Source organism: Protopterus annectens, chromosome 2.part0 (assembly GCF_019279795.1).
Source record: "Protopterus annectens isolate FY-2018-M chromosome 2.part0, PAN1.0, whole genome shotgun sequence".
Lineage (NCBI taxonomy): Eukaryota > Metazoa > Chordata > Ceratodontiformes > Protopteridae > Protopterus > Protopterus annectens.
Window position 1 is genome coordinate 1,691,651,522 of NC_056728.1, and position 25,414 is coordinate 1,691,676,935.

General features: G+C 39.5%; 1 long non-coding RNA gene across 1 annotated transcript; it reads left to right on the forward strand.

Annotated features, from left to right (window-relative positions):
• The first annotated feature begins 1,426 nt into the window (after positions 1–1,426).
• LOC122793772 lies at positions 1,427–21,501 on the forward strand. The gene is made up of 3 exons (XR_006363534.1): positions 1,427–1,532; positions 8,142–8,187; positions 21,360–21,501. It is a non-coding gene; the product is annotated as an uncharacterized LOC122793772 (long non-coding RNA).
• The last annotated feature ends 3,913 nt before the right edge of the window (positions 21,502–25,414 follow it).

Genomic DNA, 25,414 nt, shown 5'->3' on the forward strand with positions numbered 1-25,414 from the left:
GTATATGTTACTTTATTTACTATCTGTAACACTGTTTCTACTTATGCACCAATTAATATTCATATTTTTTTCTGTATCTATGTTCTTGTTGGAGCTTTTATCCCCAGGCCTCCACTGAAAATGGGCTCTTTTAGGCCTAGTGGACTTTCCCGGCAAACAAATGCAATAAATAAGTAAATAAATAAAGAAATATACATATAACTTTAAAATCTAGTAGAGGGAGGTGACTGTTCTGGCAGTTCTCAGTTACATTATTCTGTGCAAACAAAAGTTGTGATTCAATCCCATTTTCAATTTACTGGAAGAAGTGTGTCTCTGAAAAGGTAGAGAAGACGCACTGTTTTTAAGTCCATGAGATCAGTATTCTTGTAAAAATGTCAACAAATATAAACTAAAAGGAAGTTGTCTGAAGCAGTTGGGGTTCCTTCAGAGGAGTTTGAGTGGAAGGCTGGAAGTGCCTTTGCCAATGCAGACAGGTCACAGGCAAGGGGAGCACTGTCCTGATTTTTTTGGCAAATAAGTGATGACTGAACTCACTAAATAATGACAAGCATTTGGATTATAGGATTCATATCCCTCAGAAAATACATGCAAATGCAAATTCTTTTGTTGTAGCAACTTTAAAAGTTTATAAGAGCAATATTTAAAATCTGTCCCTGATTTTGGGCCCTTTGTCCCAATTATTTTTGACATTGTTCAGATTTATTGTGCTAAAAGGGTGAGAGGTATGAGTGGAAGGCTCCAGCACTTGTTTCAGTCTAACTAATCTTTCACCAGGTGCATATTGTGTAGCACTAAACAGGTTAGGATCAAGATAAAAAAATAACTTTAATAAGTGGGTCATATGTTTGTGACTCTGCAAATTACAGTCCTGTAATGGTTTCACTCTCCATCACTGTGTCCAAGACAGCATGGTACTGCATACTGCCAGTTGAGTACAGTGCTGAAAAAATAATCATAACTCATGTTCTTTGTTTTGGATATCACTTGCTGTCACATTAATATCCTGGTTGTTGAGATGTTTATGCCCCATCTCCTCCTGTATGTTAGAGCAATAATTTCTTGGTGGGGGCCTTTTTTGCCTGTCAGCTATGAATGGTGGTACCAGCTACAGACGTTGCCCAAGGTGCAAAATGACCAAGCTACAACTGTGGTTCTCATAAGGTATTCAGTAAGAGAAAATGTTGCTCATATCGAGCCTTGCTTATACTAAAATGATGCTTAACGACAGAATGGCAAATATCATGTCTGGGTGACGTGAAACATGAAGACTTAGGCGCAAACATGTTTGTTGTTTTTGGTCATTTACTTACGGGAAGAAAGTCACTATATTTAATGTAATGGGGTTACATTCACATCTTTATTGACTTAGATAAGGAAAGTTAATGTTTAAATTTTTGATGTTACAATGATGCCTTTCACAAGGTTTCGGTCTGTATAAATAGCTTCCTTTTTAATGATCATATTCTGGAGGATCGCCTGTCTGCCTGCTTGCTGCCCTACTAAGTATCTACTCTGACGACATAACATTTGTAAGTGGACTATAATTCTATTGGTCATCAGTGCATCTCTTTTTGTTGTAATGCTGGGGAAGGGGGTTCTAAATGTACTGTTTAACTCATCTGTTATTTAGAAATATGTAGACAGTGAAATGAGACCAGAAAGGCAAAGGGAGCCCCCTCTAAAATATACTTTGGGGCAAGCTTAACACCAGAAGCCATACTTGCGTGTAATATCTGACTGCCGGTAGTAGCAGCATTTGGAGAAAGTTAAACAAACAGCCACTGAGTGGCAAAACAGACACTCACTGGCTTCATGGCATTATAAAGAAACAGAAAAAAAATGAAAGAAAGAAAATTAAATACCAACTTTGTTTGCAAACATTAAATCAGCCTTTCAACATCCATCCGCCCAAAACAAACTTGCCTTCCACTTCCTCATCTCCTCCTGCCTATGTTATCTTTGGATATTGGTGGAGAGAAACTGCAGAGACTATAGAATCACGAATGCAAATATCTAATTAAAATGAGGCTTCATTATTTACAAATATTTCAAAACTAGGCTACTCTATGAAGGCTGTTAAAAAGTTTATATATATATATATATATATATATATATATATATATATATATATATATATATATATATTTATTTTACATTTGTTGACCGGGATTGTCCGAGTGAGCTGAAGAGCCCTTTTTCAGCATAGGCCCGGGGAGAAAAGCTATAACATATTAAACAATTTTCATTATAAATTAGCATTAAACAGCAATGTTTTTAGGATTCTTACAAGGCATTAATTAGCAATACAATGTTAAGCAGTGTCAATAATCAGGAGTATAGCAAAACAATATGTATGCAGATCTACTAGCCTCCTTTAAGGCATGAACATAAAACTGAAAATATAAGTTTAATCCAATCTTCAGGTGCTTTACTCTTTACCTCTGTTCAGTATAGCTGGGCAGGAAGACGAGATAAAAGAAAAAAAGAGTTTAGTCATGGCCAGTTACTTTGCTTACCACCTCAGAACTGTATAATAACACGTCTTTGAGTTTCAGCTTTTATAATTTTCTTTTTTGGTTGTTTTTTGTTCCTTATCCAGATTAGCTCACTACATATACATATTTTGTTTCAGATGTGACCTGGATGCTAGAGATGCAGTTTGAAAATGGAAGCTGTGGGACTCCAACACCAGTTAGCACAATGTTAAGCTTTAGTAGTTGATACTCTTAAAACATTTTTGCTAAAATCCAGATCTACCACACCAACAGCTTAATAGTAATGGGAGACGGGGAGCTTATCTGTTTAATTGATTATGTAACATTGAGTTAGCTTTAATCCAAAATTCATCTCTATGTTATCAGTATAATATAATACATCATGAGTCTTAATCTCATAGTACCTGTTCCACTGGGTTTCTATGTTGGAAGATTCTGTAAACCATTTTAATAGTATTAAAATCCATTTGTGAATTTCTAGAGTTTAATATATACTTTTCTACAAATGATTGTTTCTTCTAAAAATCAATAATACTGTAAGATCTTACATTGAAAGGTCACATATATTTTTTCAGGACATTTCTCATATAAACAGACTGTCTGTGCTGGAAGGTTTGAACGGGACATTAGTAACTACAAAATGTATGGGATTAATACTTTTTGGGTCATTCTGAATAAATCCAAAATAATTTTCCTCTAAACTAATACAGATTCATGGAGCAATTGAAAATATATTTGATGGCCTCTTCAAATAAAAAAGTAATGTTGCTGTTGCTGGGATTCAGAAATGTTGTCAACAGCGGTAAGCCCTTTTTACCATTGGCAGTAGAAGTTTCTGATTCAATGACAGCCTTACCATAGTGTTTTACGTCAAACAGGTGCAGCACCATGGTGGCTTGTCTCTTTGACCTTACGTAAATGCTACTGATACATTCCAGGAGAGCAGCATATGATAATTAGCCATATGCTAACCCCCAAATATGCCTGCAGTAAGTGCTTTGTGCAGCTAAGCGATTCATAGAACTGATTCGCTATGTAAATCCTTACCACTAGCCACAGTATATAACTTGGCAAAAAGGTTGCATCCACCCATTACACTCAGTCAGAGAGGTCATGTTAGAGGTAAGTGTTGTGTGTTTAGCGGATAAGTAGTGTAAGGGTATGTCGGCATATGTGTATTTGTGTGCCTATGTGCATGAGTGTACGTAGAAGTATGAATGGTGCAAGGTAAGAGTGTGTGTGTGTGTGTGTGTGTGTGTGTGTGTGTGTGTGTGTGTGTGTGTGTGTGTGTGTGTGTGTGTGTGTGTGTGTCCGTGTGTGTGTGTGTGTATGTCTGGGTGTTCTAAATGGGGAGTTAGTTAGGGGATAGATATGGTAGGTGTGTGTGTGTGTGTGTGTGTGTGTGTGTGTGTGTGTGTGTGTGTGTGTGTGTGTGTGTGTGTGTGTGTGTGTGTGTGTGTGTGTGTGTGTGTGTGTGTGTGTGTGTGTGTGTGTGTGTGTGTGTGTGTGTGCGTGTGTGTGTGTGTGTGAGGTGTGTGTGTGTGGGTGTAAATGGGGATAGATAGGGTAGGTGTGTATATGTGTGTGTGTGTGTGTGTGTGTGTGTGTGTGTGTGTGTATGTGTGTGTGTGTGTGTGTGTGTTCGCTCTCAGTTGTAGGAGTGTGTACAATGTAAAATGACATATTTGTGTGTGTGTGTGTGTGTGTGTGTGTGTGTGTGTGTGTGTGTGTGTGTGTGTGTGTGTGTTGTAATGTATGTGTATGTGGGGGGGGGGTGTGGTTTCCATGCCTAAACTCTCTGACTATTTACAGGTCCTATAATAGTAGGGGGCACTTGACATCAGAGACCATTAAATATACCCCTAGGGCACTTCAAGACTTACTAGAACAACAGGTTATACAACCCAAAAGACCAGGAACAATCTTGCATCATCCCCTAATGCAATTAAAAGTTAGTAAAACACAGGTTTTAGAGGGGGAAGCATGTAACAAAAAAAAAGTATAAAATTCTAATGTCTGTCATATACTGACTGACTGTAATGCTGTGTGCTCTGTTTCTGGAGAAAGCCGGGGGAAACAGTAGATAAAAATAAAGACTCTTTCTAATTATTACTCTAATTTACTTAAAGAGTTAATAGAGCAACAAGCCTAGCATCATGATGCATTTTCTGAATAAGAATATTGAACCTCTATTAACTGGCATAATTGGCTGGCTGTAATCCTTCATGGTTTATGAAGGGATGGGGAAAAATAAGAGGCAATAGCAGAGATGTTCTATTTACTTAGGGACATGTAAGAGAAATACCGTTTTGTGTGTGTGTGTGTGTGTGTGTGTGTGTGTGTGTGTGTGTGTGTGTGTGTTTCAGAAGGTGTGCATGTGAATGTGTTTGAAAGTGGGTATGTGATGGGCAAATTAATGTGATGGGTGCCTGTGCTAACAGAGTGCATCAGCTGCTACAGGTAATTGCAAACAGGGCAGCAGAAAAGGGCATTTTAGTCCTCAGGGAATCCCAGAGCAATTCGGAGACATGCAGATTATCTGCTAATGAAGTACTTTCTATTTATTATTATTTTATTTATTTTAGATTTGTTGACTGTGAAAATCCGACTGGATGCTTGTCCATTTTCAGCAGACACCCGGGAAGAAGAGCTCCACAGTACAATTCAGCTAATCATTACAAGCAATACAGAGGCGTTCACATTCATAGAGAGTAACAGACTTAACATAGCTAAGTAACATATTATTTATGCTGAGTTCAAGTTAACATACAGGTATTATTCATGCTTAGTTCAAGTTAACATATTAGGTATGAAGGTTGACATAGATCAGTTTAAGGGAAAGTAAGATTAAAGTTTAACAGTTTTGGATAGGATGCACTCAAGTATTCAGTTTAAGATTTAGTCATTCCATACTAGTGAGGTAGAGGTAGAGTAGAACAGAATAGTGAAGGAGTTGGTGGGTAGAGGGGAAGACATTGTAACTGGATAATAGGTAGTGGGAATAAGTAGTAGGGGAGCAATAGGGAAGGTTGAAAGGATGTTGGGATATGTATGAGAGGCAGGAAAAAGAGGTATTTGAGTAGTTGATATAGGGGTATAGAGTGTAAGGTGGGGGGTGGGGTGGGAATTTAGCCAGGTGGTGAGCATTGTGCAGATCCATGAGTGCCTGAGGTGTTCCTTCAAGAGTTTTTTAAATATGTCCTTTGAGACAGCTGAGGTAATAGACGTGGGTAGAGAGTTCCAGATTTTGCCAATATAGTTGGGGAAGAGGGAGTCACCTGCTGTGTTGTTGGTTTTTGTAATCTTAATTAGTCTTTTGTTGCTAGATCAAAGTTGTCTGGTATTAGCTTGGGGTACTAGCAGATTAGCGAGTGATGGGATTTTGTCTGGAAATAATAGGAGGTTGTGGGCAAAGGATAATAGTTCAGGAGATTAGGGAATTCAAGCCAGTCAAGTTGCTTTAGGGATAGGCAGTGGTGGGCACGATAGGGGGCACCTGTTGCAAATTTTGCAATTTGATTATAGCAAGTGTTGAGCTTGCCAATTTTGGTTTTGGGTAGGTTGGTCAGTATGGACGAGGAATAGTATAGTGTTGAGAGGTGAGTCTGAGCAATTGTTAACCTAGCAGTTTGTGTTAGGAAGGGTTTATTTTTATATAGACTGTTCAGTTTTTTTGTAATATTTTTAATGGTTTGGTTAATATGATGATCAAATTTGAGGTTATTATCGATGGTAACTCCTAGCAATTAGGTGTGAGTGTCAGGGGAGATGATGGTCCCATCTCTGGAGACTATGTTAAATGGAATGTGTTTGGTGGTCATTTTGGTGGGTGGGAACAGTAATAGTTTGTTTTTTGGGGGGTTTGCAGGTAATGTGTCTCTGAATTATTAGTTTCCACAACCACACTAAAAGGCCCCCTTGGCCATAACTGAATTGCTCACAGACGAACCTATTTCAGAATCCTTACTCATATAATTCTGACCATGCCTAAATCAGTACTCCTATTATACAGAGTGTTAGCAATGTTTTCAAATGGCATTTTCAAAATGACATTTGGAAAATCTTTCTTTACTATTATTTCATGAAGTCTAACAGAACTTGTTTTGAACATGATGCTGGTTAGAGGAATATAAACTTTCTAAGGGAGCAAAGAAACCTTGCAGCTGAAGGTAATATGAAAATAAATGTTGTATGTCTATCAAAATTCCAAGACAGTAGAACACTGTTGTTATATGAGTTGTGCTGTGTAAATGTATGCAGTGCTTATTATTCCCTTATACCGATGTCTGATATAAGCTTTAGATGATTTTTTAATGGACAGCGATCAGCTTGTAATATAAATGAGATTGTAAGAAAAGATCAAAATAAAGAATTACATATTTAATGCTGTGGAATTTTAAACAATATCATAATTTGTGATATAAATTTCTAATATTGAAAAAATGCCTTTTAGCAAAACAGTTAATATATCTGTTGCCTTTCCACTTTTTTCTCAAGCTGACAATATAGTCGATTTATATATATATATATATATATATATATATATATATATATATATATATCTGCCTCTGTGTGAGAGAGTTCATTAGTGAGCTGTATGTCCTAACAGAATATTGTGTTGCACTTTGAATGAGGTGCTAAGCGAGACTTACACATAAAATATATCTGTATATTGCAATAAACAAGGAATGCTGCATCATACATATGGGTGGTATTTAACACGCACACATACACACATACACACACACACACGCACGCACACACACACGCACTTTACAACACTAGAAGACTCTGCATCTCAGCTAAATATCAGTGCTAATTTCCAAAATATTGGCATTTTGGAATATTAACCCTATGTTAAATTAGAGGTCCTAAGAAGAGCACAACCATTATAAATGAGGGTTTGTTAGGGGGCAAACCTTCTGCACTCCTTGATGCAACAGGCTGTGCTACCCACATCCTTACCCGCTGAATAATTTTGTTTCAAAGGTTGAATGACCTCAGAGAGGATAGTATTATCCAGGTTTCTATGAACCAACTGACTGCACTCGTGTCTGATGTCATAATAATTAAGTAGATGCACTGTGGACATGTAACCCTTTACAGTGCTGGACACTGGGGACTTCTTCCCATACAAAAGTTTTAAGCAAGTACATTTCCATTTGAAGTTTGCTCTCTATGTAGCTTTCATGCATATTTGACTAGACAGTTTTGTAATTCATGTTTACTGATTGTTGGGAAGTTGTCATTTGTGTGATGGGAAATTTCAGTCAATGTTTTGTGTTGTGCTCTCATGCAGATTTACTGCTCCCCTATAGTGGTGTTTGATATTGGCTTTAGAAGTTTTTTTATTGGATAGCAGTTAGCTTGTAACAGAAATGAAAATGTAAGAAAACATCTAGTATTTTGTCAAAATACAGAAGCAGTTTTAATTGGTAAAGCTTCAATTATATTTGTTTGTATCCTGTGTTATTCACTTATGGTGGTGCTAAATCCTGACTGAAATTAATTCATATTTATCAGTAAACAATATAAGTAAGCTGAATACATTGAATGTGCTGCACATATTTAACATTTAAAATTAGAAAACATGGCGATCAACAAATACTTATATTGATCTCTTGTTGTTGTTTTTTTTTCTAGATATTCTCCAGCATGACATCTGTTACCGTCCTTGCTTTGATAGCAGGTAAACATTTTTCTCTTTGACTTGCGTTTTTACGGTATATTTACAGTGATATTAGATTTCACTGTGAAGAATTTCTTGGATTTAGTGTTTACAGAGTGTGCATTAGCACTACAGAAACAACAGCAATACCCCTGAATATATGCCTGTCAGAATGTTATATTTATTAAAAAAAAAAACTACAAGAAAGACCCAGCCAAACCAGAGCATTTACTGGGTAATACCTTAAACTTCTGTAGTGGGGGCCTATGTGATGTATGCAAATGACCTCTTAAGGTACAACTAGATATTGATGTACTGTTGATAAGACGGATAGCTGCATAGCTTACAAATAGGTAATGGCAAGTATCACACACCAACTGGACAAGTGACATCCTTGGTTGCAGTCAAGGTGTCCCACAGGGCTTTGTATTAGGCCCTTACTTGTTTAGATTCTATTTTTCAGACATTACTTTTTCATCTGAGGTGTTCTACAGTCTATATGCTGACGACCTTCAATTGGGTAAACTGATTACAAGTGTTACAGATAAGGTATGTCTGCAAAATAATTTGACTAAATTGACCATTTGGGCACAGGAGAATAATATGTTGATAAATACATCAAAAACTAAGCATATGAGATTTGGGAGATATAAACTGAAAGGTGAATATTTAATACAGCACACAGTAATTGAAACTGTAGACTCATTTAAGGACCTGGGTATATGGGTAGATTCAGTTATGAGTTTTTCTAATCATATCAACCAATTGGCTAATGATAGTTATAGAACTATAGATTGTATAAAAAGATTTATAAAGTCTAGGAAATCAAACATAATGAAGTCATTGTTTGTTAGTTACATTAGACCCAAACTTGAGTATGGAATAACAATATGGAAACCCTATAGGAAAACAAGCATGAATAAACTGGAAAGAGTACAGTGGAAATATACCAAGGGCACCCATGGATTTGAAAATCTAAGTTATTATGAAAGACTAAAATATCTGAACTTGTAAAGTGTCTCTTACATATATATAAGAGGAGATCTTATTCAGGTATATAGGGCATTTAGGGACAACTACCTCTGTGAATGTTTGGAGTTATCAAAAAGTACTAGAGAATCATCAGATAACCTATGTAGAAGATTCTACAGGAATGAGAAATTTACTAATTGGTTCTCTGACAGAGTAGCTGATGCTTGGAAGAGACTACCAAATTACATAAAAGAAAGTACTAGTTTAGATATTTTTAAGAACAGCCTGGACACTTATTATGGGAACAAGTGTTTTGGCATATTGGCAAGCTAGAAGGGCTTTAATGTCCATGCTTGAAACATTTGTATGCATGTATGTAAGGACATACCATTGTTTATGCTGTATGTCTTCTAAGCCAATGATGTTTCATTTTTCTTTAGTCTTTACTGGAGCATTCATCCATCCATACATACACCATTTTTTTAATTTTCGCACATGGGGAGAGGGTGTCACATCAACAGTGGCCTTCATCTAGGGCCAGTATTCACATTGTTGGGTGGCTAGCCCTTCCATGGTTGTTCTTCCATGGCACACACAACCACTCACACCTATGGCCAGTTTAGAGTGTCCAATCCACTTACTGCATGTCTTTCGAATGTGGGAGGAAACTGAAGTACCCACAGAAAACCCACATTCTGTAACTTACTTTGATTTAGCTAAGAATTTTAACATTATCCCCCACTCTGAAATCATCCACAAATTGGGCAAACTCAAAGTAAATCCCAGTGTAACCCCATGGATTGCTGGCTGTCTTATTGCCAAACACCACTATTAGAATTAATGTCTCACTATCCTCTAAGACACTTGTCATCAGTGGTGTACATTAGAGCTCTGTTTTCAGACCTCTTCTCTTTTGCATCTATTAATGTCAAATCTGGCACTAAAGGCATCTGGCTGACCAAGTTCTTGAATGATGTCAAGCTTTGAGCTATCTTCTCCTGTGGACAGCAGTATTCAGCAAGAAGGTCTAACTCAGACAAATTTGTGGTGGTAGGATTATGTTCTAAAGGTGAACATCAAAAAATACAGCTTGGGAAGCAGGTAATCTCACATACCTACCATCTTTCTCTCTCTCTCTCTCTATATATATATATATATAAAATGTATATATGGGTCTACTGCTCTACACCGAAAATACACTTCTTCAAAATAGGGGAGTAGACCCTACACTTCAGCAAAAGTCCACTTAAATGAAAATGCACTTTTGCTGAAGTCTAGTTCCTCGGGCTGCCCCAAAAAAAAAAACACTAAAACATGTTTTTGCGCACCCCCCCATGTGGTGGGATGTGCCCCCCACACCCCCCCTACTTAAATATACCAACTCCGAGATCGCACTCCAGCGGGGAAAAGGGAATATTCCCATTCCATGCTGTAGTGTGACTGCCGAAGTCAATGTTCAAAGTTTCACTACTTCGAACAAGTGGACTCTGTGAGGTGGGGTTTGAAGTAGTAAAACTTCGAACAGATTGAAGGATCCTGTATATATATATATATATATATATATATATATATATATATATATATAGTTCCACTTTGAATCATCGAATGTTCAGAACATCGACATTCTGATCATCGAGACCAGAACATCGATGTTTAGAACATCGAAGGTTTAAAGTGGAAGTGCCAGGTAAGTGAAGTTGTAGAAGGTGCCCTGCATGTTGTGTGTGTGTGTGTGTGTGTGTGTGTGCCATTTGAGTGTTGGCATTGCAGGTAAGGTACAGGAATTCTCCCGTTTAGCGCTACCGCATATAGCAGTAAACGGGAGATTTCCCTTACCCCACTGTAGTGTGATCTCGGAGTTGGAATATTAAAGTAGGGGGGGTGTGGGGGGTGCAGGGGGGTAGCCCCCCTGCATAAAATAGTTTTTGTAAGGTTTTTTGTTTTTGTGTGGTTTATTTTGAACCTTCGATACTGGGGATGCACAAGCCAGTGCATTTCTTTGTACCGGTCCCAAGACGTGATAAATGGGGAGGGTTGCGTCAGGAAGGGCATCCATCATAAAATTTTGCCAAATCATACATGCAGACAACAATACATACCAGATTGGTTGTAGCCCAGGTTAACAATGACAGCCACCAGTACTGTTGGCCAACAGGGTGCTGGCGGAAATTGGGCTACTGTTGGCCGAAGGAGGAGAAGAGGGGGAAGGCATGCCCAAAGGCTAGGACTGTGATAGTGAAGGTTGGAACTTTGAATGTTGGCAGTATGACTGGTATAGGGAGAGAGCTACTGATATGATGGACCGAAGGAAGGTTGGTATATTGTGTGTACAAGAGGCCAGATGGAAGCGGAGCAAGGCTAGGTGTATCGGAGACGGTTTCAAATTGTTTTATCATGGTGTGGATGGAAGGAGAAATGGCATAGGCATTATCCTGAAGGAACAGTATGCTAAGAGTGTTTTGGAGGTGAAAAGAGTGTTGGATAGAGTGATAGTGAGAGCTAAAGACTTAAATCTCGGCACAAGTATGAATAGGACATGCTGGAGGGATAGATTCATAACCCAGAGGCTTCCCATGCTCTGGAACAAGATCCCAGTTCATGTTAGGCAGAGCCCCTCACTGACTCTCTTCAAGAGAAATCTTGATGAGTGGATGGGAGATCGTAAGTTTATCCCAGGGGTCACATCTGTGTCACTACTAGACAGGGGCACAGTAAACTAATTCTATTATATAAGGGGACCTTCATTGTGTCACTACTAGACAGAGGCACAGTATTCTAAATCTATTCTGTGCATTTTTGTACCTTTTCATGGGGTGGCGAAAGCCACATCACTATGGCTAGGCTTACAAATGCCCCAGGGCAGATAGCCTAGTACTAAACTATGAAACTATGAAACTATGTTTATGAAGTAGGAAATTGATGGTGTAATGATGAATGTTGTTAGTGCATATGCTCCACAAGTTGGGTGTGAGATGGATGTGAAAGAAAAATTTTGGAGTGAGTTGGATGAAGGGGTGATGACTGTACCCAAGGGCGAGAGACTGGTGACTGGAGCAGATTTCAATGGGCATGTTGGTGAAGGGAACAGTAGGGATGAGGAAGTGATGGATAGGTATGGTGTTAAGCAAAGGAATGCAGAAGGTCAGATAGTAGTGGATTTTGCGAAAAGGACGGACATAGCTGTGGTGAATACGTATTTTAACAAGAGGGAGGAGCATAGGGTGATATACAAGAGTGGAGGAAGAGGCACACAGGTGGATTATATCTTATGTAGAAGGGCCAGTCTGAAGGAGATTGGAGACTGTAAAGTGGTGGCAGGGGAAAGTGTAGTTAGGTAGCATAGGATGGTGGTTTGTAGCATGACATTGGTGATCAAGAAGAGGAGGATGAGTATGAGGGCAGCACCAAGGATCAAATGGTGGAAATTGAAAAAGGGTAATTGTGAGGTGATGTTCAGGGAAGAGTTAAAACAGGCACTGGGTGGCAGTGAAGAGTTACTTAACAGCTGGGTAACTACAGCAGAGCTAGTAAGAGAGATGGCTAGAAAGGTGCTTGGTGTGACATCTGGAAAGAGGAAGGAGGACAGGAGACCAGGTGGTGGAATGAGGAAGTACAGGAGAGTATACAGAGAAAGAGGTTGGCGAAGAAGAAGTGGGATTGTCAAAGAGATGAAGAAAGTAGACAAGAGTATAAGGAGATGAGGTGCATGGCAAAGAGAGAGGTGGCGAAGGCTAGGGATAAGGCATATGAAGAGTTGTATAAAAGGTTGGACACTAAGGAGGGAGAAAAGGACCTGTACTGATTGGCTAGACAGAGGGACCGAGGTAGTAAAGATATGCAGCAGGTAAGGGTGATAAAGGATAATGAGGGAAACATACTCACAAGTGAGGAGAGTGTGTTGAGCAGATGGAAATAGTACTTTGAGGGGCTGAGGTATGAAGAGAATGACAGGGTGAGAGGGTTGGATGATGTGCGGATAGTGAATCATGGCATGCAGTGGATTAGCAAGGAGGAAGTAAGGATAGCTATGAAGAGGATGAAGAACGGAAAGGCTGTTGGTCCAGATGACATACCTGTGGAAGCATGGAGGTGTTTAGGTGAAATGGCAGTGGAGTTTTTAACTAAATTGTTTAATGAAATCTTGGAAAGTGAGAGGATGCCTGAGGAATGGAGAAAAAGTGTTTTGGTACCGATTTTTAAGAATAAGGGTGATGTGCAGAGCTGTAGTAACTACAGAGGGATTAAACTGATCAGTCACAGCATGAAGTTATGGGAAAGAGTAGTTGGAGCTAGGTTAAGAAGGGAGGTGATGATTAATGATCAGCAGTATGGTTTCATGCCAGGAAAGAGCACTACAGATGTGATGTTTGCTCTGAGAGTGTTGATGGAGAAGTACAGAGAAGGTCAGAAGGAGTTGCATTGTGTCTTTGTGGATTTAGAGAAAGCATATGACAGGGTGCCAAGAGAGGAGTTGTGGTATTGTATGAGGAAGTCAGAGAAGTATGTAAGAGTGATACAGGATATGTACGAGGGTAGTGTGACAGTAGTGAGGTTTGCGGTGGGAGTGTCGGATGCGTTTAAGGTGGAGGTGGGATTACATCAAGGATCAGCTCTGAGCCCTTTCTTATTTGCAAAGGTGATAGACAGGTTGACAGATGAGATCAGGCAGGAGTTCCTGTGGACTATGATGTTTGCAGATGACATTGTGATCTGTAGTGAGAGTAGGGAACAGGTGGAGGAGACCCTAGAGAGGTGGAGATATGCTCTAGAGAGAAGAGGAATGAAGGTCAGCAGGACTAAGACAAAATATATGTGTGTGAATGAGAGGGAGAATAGAGAAATGGTGAGGATGCAGGGAGTAGAGGTGGGGGAAGTGGATGAGTTTAAGTACTTGGGATCAACAGTTCAGAGTAATGGTGAGTGTGGAAGAGAGGTGAAGAAGAGAGTACAGGCAGGATGGAGTGGGTGGAGAAGAGTGTCAGGAGTCATTTATGACAGATGAGTACCAGTAAGAGTGAAAGAGAAGGTCTACAAGAGGGTAGTGAGACCAGCTATGTTATATGGTTTAGAGACAGTGGCATTGACAAAAAGGCAGGAGTCAGAGCTTGACGTGGCAGAGCTGAAGATGTTAAGATTTGCACTGGGTGTGATGAGGATGGACAGGATTAGGAATAAGTATATTAGAGGGTCAGCCCAGGTTGGAAGGTTTGGAGACAAAGCCAGAGAGGCAAGATTACATTGGTTTGGATATGTGCTGAGGAGGGATGCAGAGTATATTGGGAAAAAGATGCTAAGGATGAAGCTGCCAGGTAACAGGAAAAGAGGGAGGCCTAGGATAAGGTTTATGGATGTGGTGAGAGAGGACATGCAGGTGGTTGGTGTGACAAAGCAAGATGCAGAGGACAGGAAGAAGTGGAAACAGTTGATCTGCTGTGGCGACCCCTAATAGGAGCAGCCAAAAGAAGAAGAAGAAGATGTTTTGAACATCGATGTTCTGGTCTCGATGATCAGAACGTCGATGTTCTGCACATTCGATGATTCAAAGTGGATCCTTATACACACATAGATATATATATATATATATATATATATATATACACACACACACACACACACATATATATATATATATATGTGTGTGTGTGTGTGTGTGTGTGTGTGTGTGTGTGTGTGTGTGTATATATATATATATATATATATATATATATATATATATATATATATATATATATATATGGGTCTACTTCAGTAGACCGACAGTACACAAGAATGACATTCACAACACCGAGACGAAATAACCGAAACTTCACAACACCGACAACTCACAAAAATGAACACCATAACACCGACACCCAAAACACCGACACACAAAACGTAAACTACACATTACACACAACTATATATGCACTAACCTTAACCCAAACCCTAATCCTAAGGTCCGACACTACCGCACACTTACCCTACCCGCACTCTAACCCTAACTCACTTAACCCACCCCTAAACCTAAAGTCCGTCACTAGCGCACACTTTCCCTACCTGCACCCTAACCCTAACTCACTTAACCCACCCTTAAACATACAGTTCGTCACTATCACACACTCACCCTACCCGCACCCTAACCCTAACTCACTTAACCTGCCCCTAAATCTACAGTCCGTCACTATCACACTTACCTTACCCGCACCCTAACCCTAAGTCCGACACTACTGCACACTCACCTTTCCCGCACCCTAACCCTAAATCCCTCACTATCGCACACTTACCTGTCCGCTCCCTAACCCTAAATCCCTCACTATCGCACACTTACCAAGTCGCGCTCACACGTTGCCCATGTCGGTGTTTCGGCTGTCGGGATTTCACCTTGTCGATCATCTGCGTCGTCTGTCTTTTGGTCTCGGTGTTGTGAATGTCATTCTTGTGTACTGTCGGTCTACTGAAGTAGACCTATATATATATATATATATATATATATATATATATATATATATATATATATAGATATATATATATATAGATATAGATATATATATATATATATATATACACACACACACACACACACACACACACACACACACACACACACACACACACACACACACACACACATATATGTGTGTGTGTGTGTGTGTGTGTGTGTGTGTGTGTGTGTGTGTATATATAGATAAATGGATATAACACCAGCCCAACTCCTTAAAATAGACACCGTGACTCACTAGAGATCTAGTCCCCTTTTTTAGAAGATGTAATCATTCCCCTCTATTTGTCCCTCATCTGGCCCATAGCAGAATGCAATTTCGCCTCTTGTATGTCTCTTTCTAAATAATTGACCTAATGTAATAAAATCATGGTAGTCCCTTATTACAAACAATCTTAGGTATGAGCTGCCTACATTATCCAATAATCCAATGCATCTGAAAGCCCTGTTTCTCTTCTCTGTTTCCGGTAGATCCATACAGGGAGATCTATACCTGGCATACAGTGCTGTAACTGACCCAGTCCAGCTTGATCTCCTTCATATCCATAAAACTGATAGTAGCACAAATGCAAGATCAAGGAATCTAAATCTATATTGCAACATATATAGAACTTACTAGCATGACAGATCTCTCTTCCAATGAATTTCCCCACCTCTGGAAGAAAGTTCCACTCTCTCTAAAGAAAAGCATGCCCTTCACTATCTTCAAACTTAACAGGGACAGCTGGATGAAAAACCACAAATTTCTCCTAAGCCTAGCCCCTTGTCCCTTATGGAAAAGAGGAGTAACTAGCTGGGTTTACTGGTGAGGTTATAGTGGGCTAGGCATTCTTAAAAAGCTTAATTGGTATATTGCATTGTAACAACCTATGAACCTCTGAACAAAGGGGACACAAATTACACAAGCAGAGATATACATCAGGGTGTAGAAATGGGAGCACACATTTTTACCATTTATGTCAGTTTCATTAAGTTCTTGGGACTGCATCAAAAAATAAATAAATAAAAAGGTAACAAAGAATGTCAAAATGTCTTAAAATGATTAAATATAAGGAAAAATATGAAGGTATTTAAATCATCCATAGGCAAAATACACTAGAGTTCATTTTGGAATAAAAGTATGATGAACACTGGGAAAACTAAACTATTAAGATTTGCCACATAGGAAAGATGGCATAACGGAGGCCAGCTTCTGTAACCATGTAGGAATTACAGCTGATACTAGACCAGCCTTTGATAATCATATGAACGATAGCTATAGTTCCACCATCTGAGTTTATGAACTATATCTTGAAAGGCATTGCATCATGGGAATGTACTGCACTTTTACTTCTGTAACATGTTGATCAGAACCAGGCTCCTGATATAAAAATACATGTACTACAGACTGAACAACTATAGCAGAGATTCACACACACACACATGCACACACGCGCACACACGCGCACACACGCATACACACACACACACACACACACACACACACACACACACACACACACACACACACACACACACACACATATATATTTACATAAAATTTACAGTATCTAAAAACTATCATGTTTTTGAAGGGAGGGAGGAACCTAGAATACCCAGAAACATGGATAAATCCATGGAAACCAACATATATCCTATGAGTAAAGCCTCAAAACAGTAACTAACTTCTAATTTTAACTTGTATACATTACATTCTTACTAATCACCTGACCCCCCCCTTGCATAAAGGGATGAAACCCTGACTAGAACCCAGATGATTAGTGTGCAGCTAGCAACATTAGTATTGGAAGGACCAGATTTCTTTTGGGGGGGGGGGTAGATGAGCTCAGTGCCAGTTGCTTCATCCTGGGTGGATGGAGTTGGCTAGTCTCACAACGTTACTGATGTGTTTCCGTGTGTAGATGCTTGACAGTGGAAGAAACTGGCCAGATTGCACTGCAGAGAGGTGCTTGCATGGTTGAACCAGGGGGCTGACATGTGGGAGCATGGATATCTCTCCCCAACCAATCAGCTGTCACAAGTCTGCAAGCTGTACATAGGGATGGGTTTGGTTCATATGTTCATAGGTTCTGTTTACTATCAAATGACTGAAAATCAAAAGACTGAATCCCAAAAAGGCTGAAAATTCAAAATACTGAATCAATTTTTAATGCAAGGGGCAAGCCCCCCTGCTCCCCTCATGTGGGGGGCTGTGCACCCCACAGCCCCTGTTAACTATATATACCAACTCCAAGATCACACCACAGTGGAGAAGGAGCAAATTCCATAATTCAATATTTTGACTTTTCCGTCTTTGTGGGATTCAGTCTTTTGATTTTCAGTCATTTGATAATAAACCGTTCATAGGTTCAGAGGTCTCTCCAGCTGCTGCATGTGCTAGGCAAGGTACATGCTGATGGGGCATTGTACTTGACAACTGGTCTGATAAGAAAGGAGTATAAGGATGTTATTACCTCCTTGTTCCTGGAGGAAATACCCTTACTTATGAGATGGGTCATGTAGAAAGCTTTCCGTACAATGGAGGCAATGTGTTGGTCAGAAGTCAGGTTGCAATCAACCTGGTGACCAAGTCCCTCATGACTGATTGCATGCTTAGTACATTGTTAGTAATGTGATAATTAGTGGGAAAAACATTTCCCCAAAGGGGATAATCATGCATTTCTTGGCATTTAGTTTGAGGCCATGCTTCTGGCATCAGTCATTAGTTTGTGTAAGGCCCTCTTGGAGGATGTTTACATCTGGAAAACTGGTCAGCCACAGACCATTGGTTTTGGCTTGCACCTAAGAAAAGTTTATCCCAAACAGTAGAGGCCCTAAGACTGATCCTTGGGGTATGCCGCTCATTATGGGTCTACTACTAGAGGTGGATTCCCCTATTTTGACTGAGTGGGTTCTATCAGTGAGCCAGTTAGCTACTCATCTGGCAACATACCAGTTGATGCCTAGCTGGAAGAGTTTATCTACTATGCCTGAGTGGAGAATAGTGTTGAAGGCTTTGGCTAGGCCAAGGTACATGGTGTGCACTGTTTTCCCCTCATCCATGGCTTTGATGACTGTTTTGAAGAAGTCAACCAAGTTTAACAGGCATGATGTCCCTTTGACAAAATCAACCTGTGTGGGGTCAAGTGTTTGGAGGTTGCCAATGTCCTTGTTTATAAGGTCCATGATAGCCTATAATTGCATGGGTCGGTGGATGCTCCACCTTTGTGTAGAGGGATGACAGTGTCTGTCCTTCATTTGGCTGGGATGAAGCCAGTGCTCAGGCTTTGGTTGAATAGGATGCCTAGTGTTGCTGAGATCTCATGCCTGAGTTCATGTAGGACACAGCCAGGGATGTTGTTGTGTCCCATGGAGGCTGTATATTTTGCCTTTGTGAGGGCATTAAAGACCTGTCCCTGATGATTAGGGGAGGGTTACAGGCACTGATTATGTCCTGGTTTATTGATGGGGGGACAAGGGTGTAACTTTTTCACTGAACCTGTCTGCCAGCAGGTTGGCTATATCTACTGCATTTGTGTATGTGGTGTTCTTGATCACTGGTTCAGGGCAGATTTGGGTGTCACCTTTGGAATGCAGACATATGGGAAGAAGGTCTTGTGATTGTCCCTAGTGGATGCAGACAATTTGGACTTGAAGTTAGCCTTAGAGGATTTTACCTGTGACCTTATTTTCTTGTTCAGACAAAGGAGAGATTGCTTCCAACTTGTCACCTGCTGCTTGTTGGTCTTGGACAGCATTTTTTTTCTTTTATTATAGAGTTTGTTTATTGCTGCTGTCCACCAGACAAGTTTACTCTTCCTTGAAAAAGATGATTTGGTCCTGTCAGGTATTACTCAATCCACGCAGCTATGTAGGTGCTCATATAGTTTTCTGGTGTAGGCTTGGACATTAGTGGTAGTTCCAACTGAAGAAACTGTGGCTGTGAAGCTGCTTATACCTCCTCTCAGGAGGTTGTCGTCAGCTTTGGAAAAGTTTTTTAGTTTGATCATGGCAAAGGGGGTGGTGGGGAGATGGTCACTTTGAAAGTGATTGCCTTATGGTCGGATGTTACCAAGGAAGATGACACTGTGAGGTGCTACAGTGGCTATTCATGTTGGTTAATACCAGGTCCAGGATATTTTCAACTCTCATGGGGGTGTCGACCAGCTGATCTAATGCATTGGCATTGACGAAGTTGAGGAATCTCTGGGTGTTCGAGTTTGAGCTAGAATAGGTCTTCCATTCTATGGTTGGGTAGTTAAATTCACTCAGGATGAAGGTAGTGGGTTGAATCCTGATGGATTCAAGTAAGTCCAGATAGGTGGAGTGGGCATCCTGAGTCATGGTTGAGGGTCTGTAGCTAGCTATGATTTGAATAGGTGTTTTGTCAACAGTTAGACAGGGATATCTTCAGAACCAGTGTCTGGCCCACAATTTAATGCAACATTGTCCCTTACAGGAGAACAGATGTGCTTATGGGGCTTCCCTGGAGAGGAACAAATGGACCATGGGGCTCTATCCCAGTTTGGAGAAGGCCTGGGTGTCACCCCTTGTGGGGTGAAAGAGTTGACAGGGTACTGGCTGGATAGCCATTAGGCAAGTACCTAGGAGGATAAGGAGGGGGAGAAAAAATTCTAATTATACAATGACCTCCCCATTAATATTCCAAAATGTGCATGCTGATTGGCTAGTGTGCCAGTTGTAAATCCCACTATATACCAACGGAAAAAAGGTCAGGTCGCCCAGACTTTTTCCATTGGTATAAAGTCCTCAAAATATATATTTTTTAAACAAATAGAAAAAAAGAAAAAATGGAGCAACGGAGACTTTCTTTTCTCCGTTACTTCCGTTTCTAAGCATTGATGTACTGGGTATGTGTTGGACGTGAGTCCCATACGCATGCTTAGTACATCAAAACAAGGAAGCAGTGTACCACAACCAGCAGAAGAAAAGTAATGCGCCTTTATACAAAGACATTATTTAAGAAAAGTAAGTATTATTTTTCTTAAATAATGTCATTGTATAATAGCAATAACTGACTCCGTGGTTGTGGTATATTGAAATTTACCCACGGTTGGCTTTATTTAATCACACCGACAGTGGGTAAATCTTCAATATAACACACCAGGTCATCGGTTAATTAGCAGCTGGTGACCAGTAGGAGTATGAAAGAGAAAACAACAAATACGGAACTGAGGCAGCACTATACCACATTACTGAGAAAAAGTGTACTAGGAGTACTAAAATAAGGTTATCTAATAACTTAAAGTAAACAGGAAGAGTGCAGAATTTCAAAACAGAACTGGATTCCTTTAAGGACAAGTGGAAGTATACTCAAGAATATGGTCTTGAATAGGCACAAGGTCACATTTTTGGTGACTTACAGTCATTAAACAAAGATCTGAAGAGTAGCTTTGAAACAACTGTAAAACAAATAGCTTACCTTTTTATGCAGGGTTCCATATGCATCATATCTTAAACTGCTGTGCGGTCAGTTGGCAACTATATTTCATATAAGGTACAAATAAAATGTCAAAACAGACTGACTAGTAAAATATATACATAATTGTAAGTTAGAAATATGTGATGAGATCAGAGAAAACATTCCAAGTGTTTTGCAGTAGAGGCGTTACTGAGCACCATGTTTTTGTTTGCTTTGATGGATTGCATTGCTATATATTTAGCTAGGCACAAAAGATCAGAAAAGCTGGAATAGAAACAGTAACCAGAAAACTTAATCTGAGCTTTTATGTTGTCTTTTCAGGTACAACACTGCTGCACCAAGTCTCACAAATTAATTCACAACATTGTGACAGTGGTTGGACTTATGTTTCTGATGGCTGGTACAGATACATTTCCACAAAAATGATGTGGGCCGACGCAGAGGTAATTAATTATTTAAGGGAAAAAACATCTGAATATTTTAATCACAAACTATTTTCTTTCCATGCCTTCTCCCAGACTTCCAAGGATAGCATTACATGCTGACACACTTAGCATTTTTGAAAAATCACTGTCTGAATTAAAAGCACTAAATGAGTAACCATACATGCCCTTGTAACTATGATGAGGCCTAGAGTATTTATAGGATGAGTGGATCTAGCCTGATTTTCAACCAATATCACAACAAATTGGTTGCAACGTTGGTAATCTTCTACTATGCATAAAATTCTTTCTCCTCTTCTAGTCTTGTGACTTTGCAGTTCCAAATGGAAAGTGGGCTTGGGCTATGTGGAACTTGACAAAATATACTGATATTTATTCAGAATGTTTTTGCACAGTCTCTCTTGATCAGGCCTGTAGAATAGCTTGCCACTGTGTAGGTTTTCTCATGAGATGGAGCACCTGTTGTCCAGATAAAGTAGAAACATACTATCATACTCGTCACTGATTAACATCTGATTTGTCATAGTCCAGTTTCTCAAGGATAATGCTTTGCAGTTTAAAGGAGCTGTAATCTTCTGAATTAGTACAGACTCTGGCATAAGTAGGAGTGAGCAATTTGTAAAATGTTACCTGTTATGTAAACCATTATTTCATTTTGATTGTGAAAATTCTGTCTCTTTAGTCTGGTATAGAATCAACTCCTGCACATTCTAAAAAGGTAAATTCTTCTGCCTGAATTAGTTTACTCAAATGTTTTTTTTATTAAGCAGTAAGAATATTATAAGCAGGTAATACTGGTACAGGCCTATAAGAAGTGAACAGTTATTTTTAAATGCCAAAGCTCAACTGCAATTCACAAATTTCACAATACAACTGCAGTGCACACATTTCCTCATACAAGAAGTTGTTTCTTTTAAACCAAAAGTCTTTATTCAGCTCCATAATAATAAGAACACACATTAATCTGCATAGCTGGCACCTCATTATGAAATTGACACACCTGGCAGTCATTAACCATCATTTCAAATCTACTTTATTTATTTATGTATTTTTTTATTTGTAAATCAGGTAAAATTATTAAGCAACATATCCTCTTTTTAAGGGATGACATGAGAGGGTTGTCTGATTAAATACTTACTCAGAACCAGACAATGAGAAAATGGAAGCTTAAGAAATCAAATCTTGGACTAAGGGATAAAGCTTGTGAGATTGTCAGAGCTTTAATCTTTTCTGCTTAACTACCAGATGTCTATTGTTCTTCAGAAAAAAGTACATGGCCATAAAAACTAAGAAAAGGTAAGAAAGGAACAATTTGCAGAGAGAAATCAGCTACTTAACATGTATTATGACCAAAGGTAACTGATCCAGCTGACCACACTTACTCTGTCCTTTTGAATTAGTGAGGAAATGATAAGTAGATAGAAAGACTGTGACCAAGGCAAACTATCCATATGTTTACTTCTGTGATCTCCTGCCTTTAAAATGTGAGCCAGAAATTATTAATTCTTTTCAATATCAAAGGGCCAAATATTCCACTTGGTAAAAGTGATACCAGCAATTAATAATGGGTACTTAGTATTCAGGAACCCTGCCCTTGGCTGTAATATAGTCCCTTCAATATATCTGTAGGTATCTGAGTGTAGGCGCTGTGATTTTAACCATCAAATGACTAACATCCAACAGGTGAAATCATGTTTCATCCAGTCCTTCCTATCTATCAGTCCTATAAATGAAGTCCCTCATCTTCTCTAGATTGGAGCTGAGACTTAGGCAACTCTCCAGAAAACATCCATCCATCCACCCACAACCCCCTTTTCCCATTTTTATGCAAGGGGTCAGGGTGTCACTTTAATAGTGACAATCATCTAGAGCCAAGGTCAAGTGGCTAGTCCTGCCATGGCTGTTCTTCTGTACACACACTCGCATGCACATTCACACCTACATGTCCAATCCACCTACTGCATGCTGCATGTCTTTGGAATGTGGGATGAAACTAGAGTACCTGGAAGAAACCCACAGAAACAGAGAGAGGACATGTAGACTTTGCACAGAAGGCACCCCATCTGAGAATTCTCCAGAAAACTGCTAGTAATAAAACATTGCCTGGGCAAGTAATTTTGCAAGTAGGACCTTGTGGCCCTAACTGTAGTGACCAAACCAGCTGATGACACTCATTATGCACCCAAAGCTCTAAACCTTCTCATATTTACTCCAAACTTGCACATTACAATCTGACATTGATGTTAGTGCCTTATGTATCTCAGATGGAAATCCTTTCATTTGAAGCAAACCACCTTTTCATTAATGGAAATTAGGCTCCCTTCCTAAGCTTTGTATCCTGAATCCTAGAAATACTATGACTACTGCATCACTAGAATTGATCATTTCCTAGACAAATCATAAAATGACCGTACTAGGCCATTACTTTTGATTCACAAATTGATCCCCAAAAATCAGCCCCATACCTATTTCTGAACATCCTACTCTTTCAACAACCCTAAATCTATCTATTATCTCTGTTGATTTAAAAAATATCTGTCTACTGCTGGCAACCTTCTGTGAAATGCCATATATATTTTTTTCTAGTCTTGCTTGAATAGAAGAAAATTCCTCCCTGTTAGAAATGGATCATCACCTAGTCAGCAGTCACAGCAGTCAATAGAAATGTTGCACATCCTCCCAAATCCTCAACTCTATCACTTTTGAATCTGCCATAGTAACAACTCTTGGGCTTCCATATAGCCCTTTGCCAGACCATTGCAACTAAAAAGGGAACAATCTGAGCCAATACATACAGCAGTGAACAACTCCACATTAAAGAGTTCCTATTTCTGGAAGAACCATAAAACTTTTCTGTAGCTTGTTTAGAATAACCACTTAGACTTGCAGCCTATCTTTATCCCCCAGTTCTTTACATATTCCTTCTTCAAGCTATCTACAAGTCATCATACTCTACCATATTTTCTGAGGGGCACATCCCCAATGCTTGAAAATGAGTTTTATTGCTGTTGATTTTCTAACATGAAAATACTTCAAACTCCATCATGAACTACAAAAAAAAGTTTGTCTCTCTCTTCAGATTTCTAAATATGTCCTTAGATCATCACCAAAAAAGGGAAATCTTATGTCCCATACCTCTCAATTCCAGGCTTCTCAGTTCCGACTGCCTGAAGCCCCCCACCAAAGGCACCTGATACAAATAGAATAAAACAGGTGAGATCAAGCATCCCTGCTACATCCATTGCACCAGGAAGAAGTCCTTTGTGACTAGCTGTATGCAACTTAACCTGAAGGCATGTACCGTCATATGAGATCATTATCAATTCTACAGACCAGTCATGAAAAGGATGAGTGTCAAGTCTAGCAAACAGACAAGATCATGGCAGCCAGCCAAGTGCCTCTGTGCATCCGTGATCCATAACTCATAATTAAAAGAGAACACTTGATTGTCTGCACATTCTGAATCAACAGAAATGTTTCCTTAATGTTGTGATGCATCTGTCTCTCTGGCAAAAGTGACACTGATCCCAGTGGGCCAAGTTTGGCAACAACTCAGATCGCCACTGGGTGAATGTAGACACAAAAAGAAGTATAATCTTGACTGAGAGACAGTGTCAATCTTTAGGATGATACCACATCAAGGTCCTTCCTTTACTTACAAGGAGATGAGGTATATTCCCTCACTTCTTCCATGAACCTGACCATGCATGGTGAAAATGTCTCAATGGTTGAAATTCAGCCCAAGGGGATCACTTGTAGCTCTGCAGCTTTACATGTATCTTTCTGTGTCAAAGTCTGAAAAACGTTACCTTTGTCATTGTTACCATCATCACGCTCATGTGTCTCTTTTCACTGTCCCAGATTCTCAAAAAATGTGCTCTCACTACTATTTCTTCAGTCCCCCGGGGCTTTCTTAAAAAGACATGTGTAGAT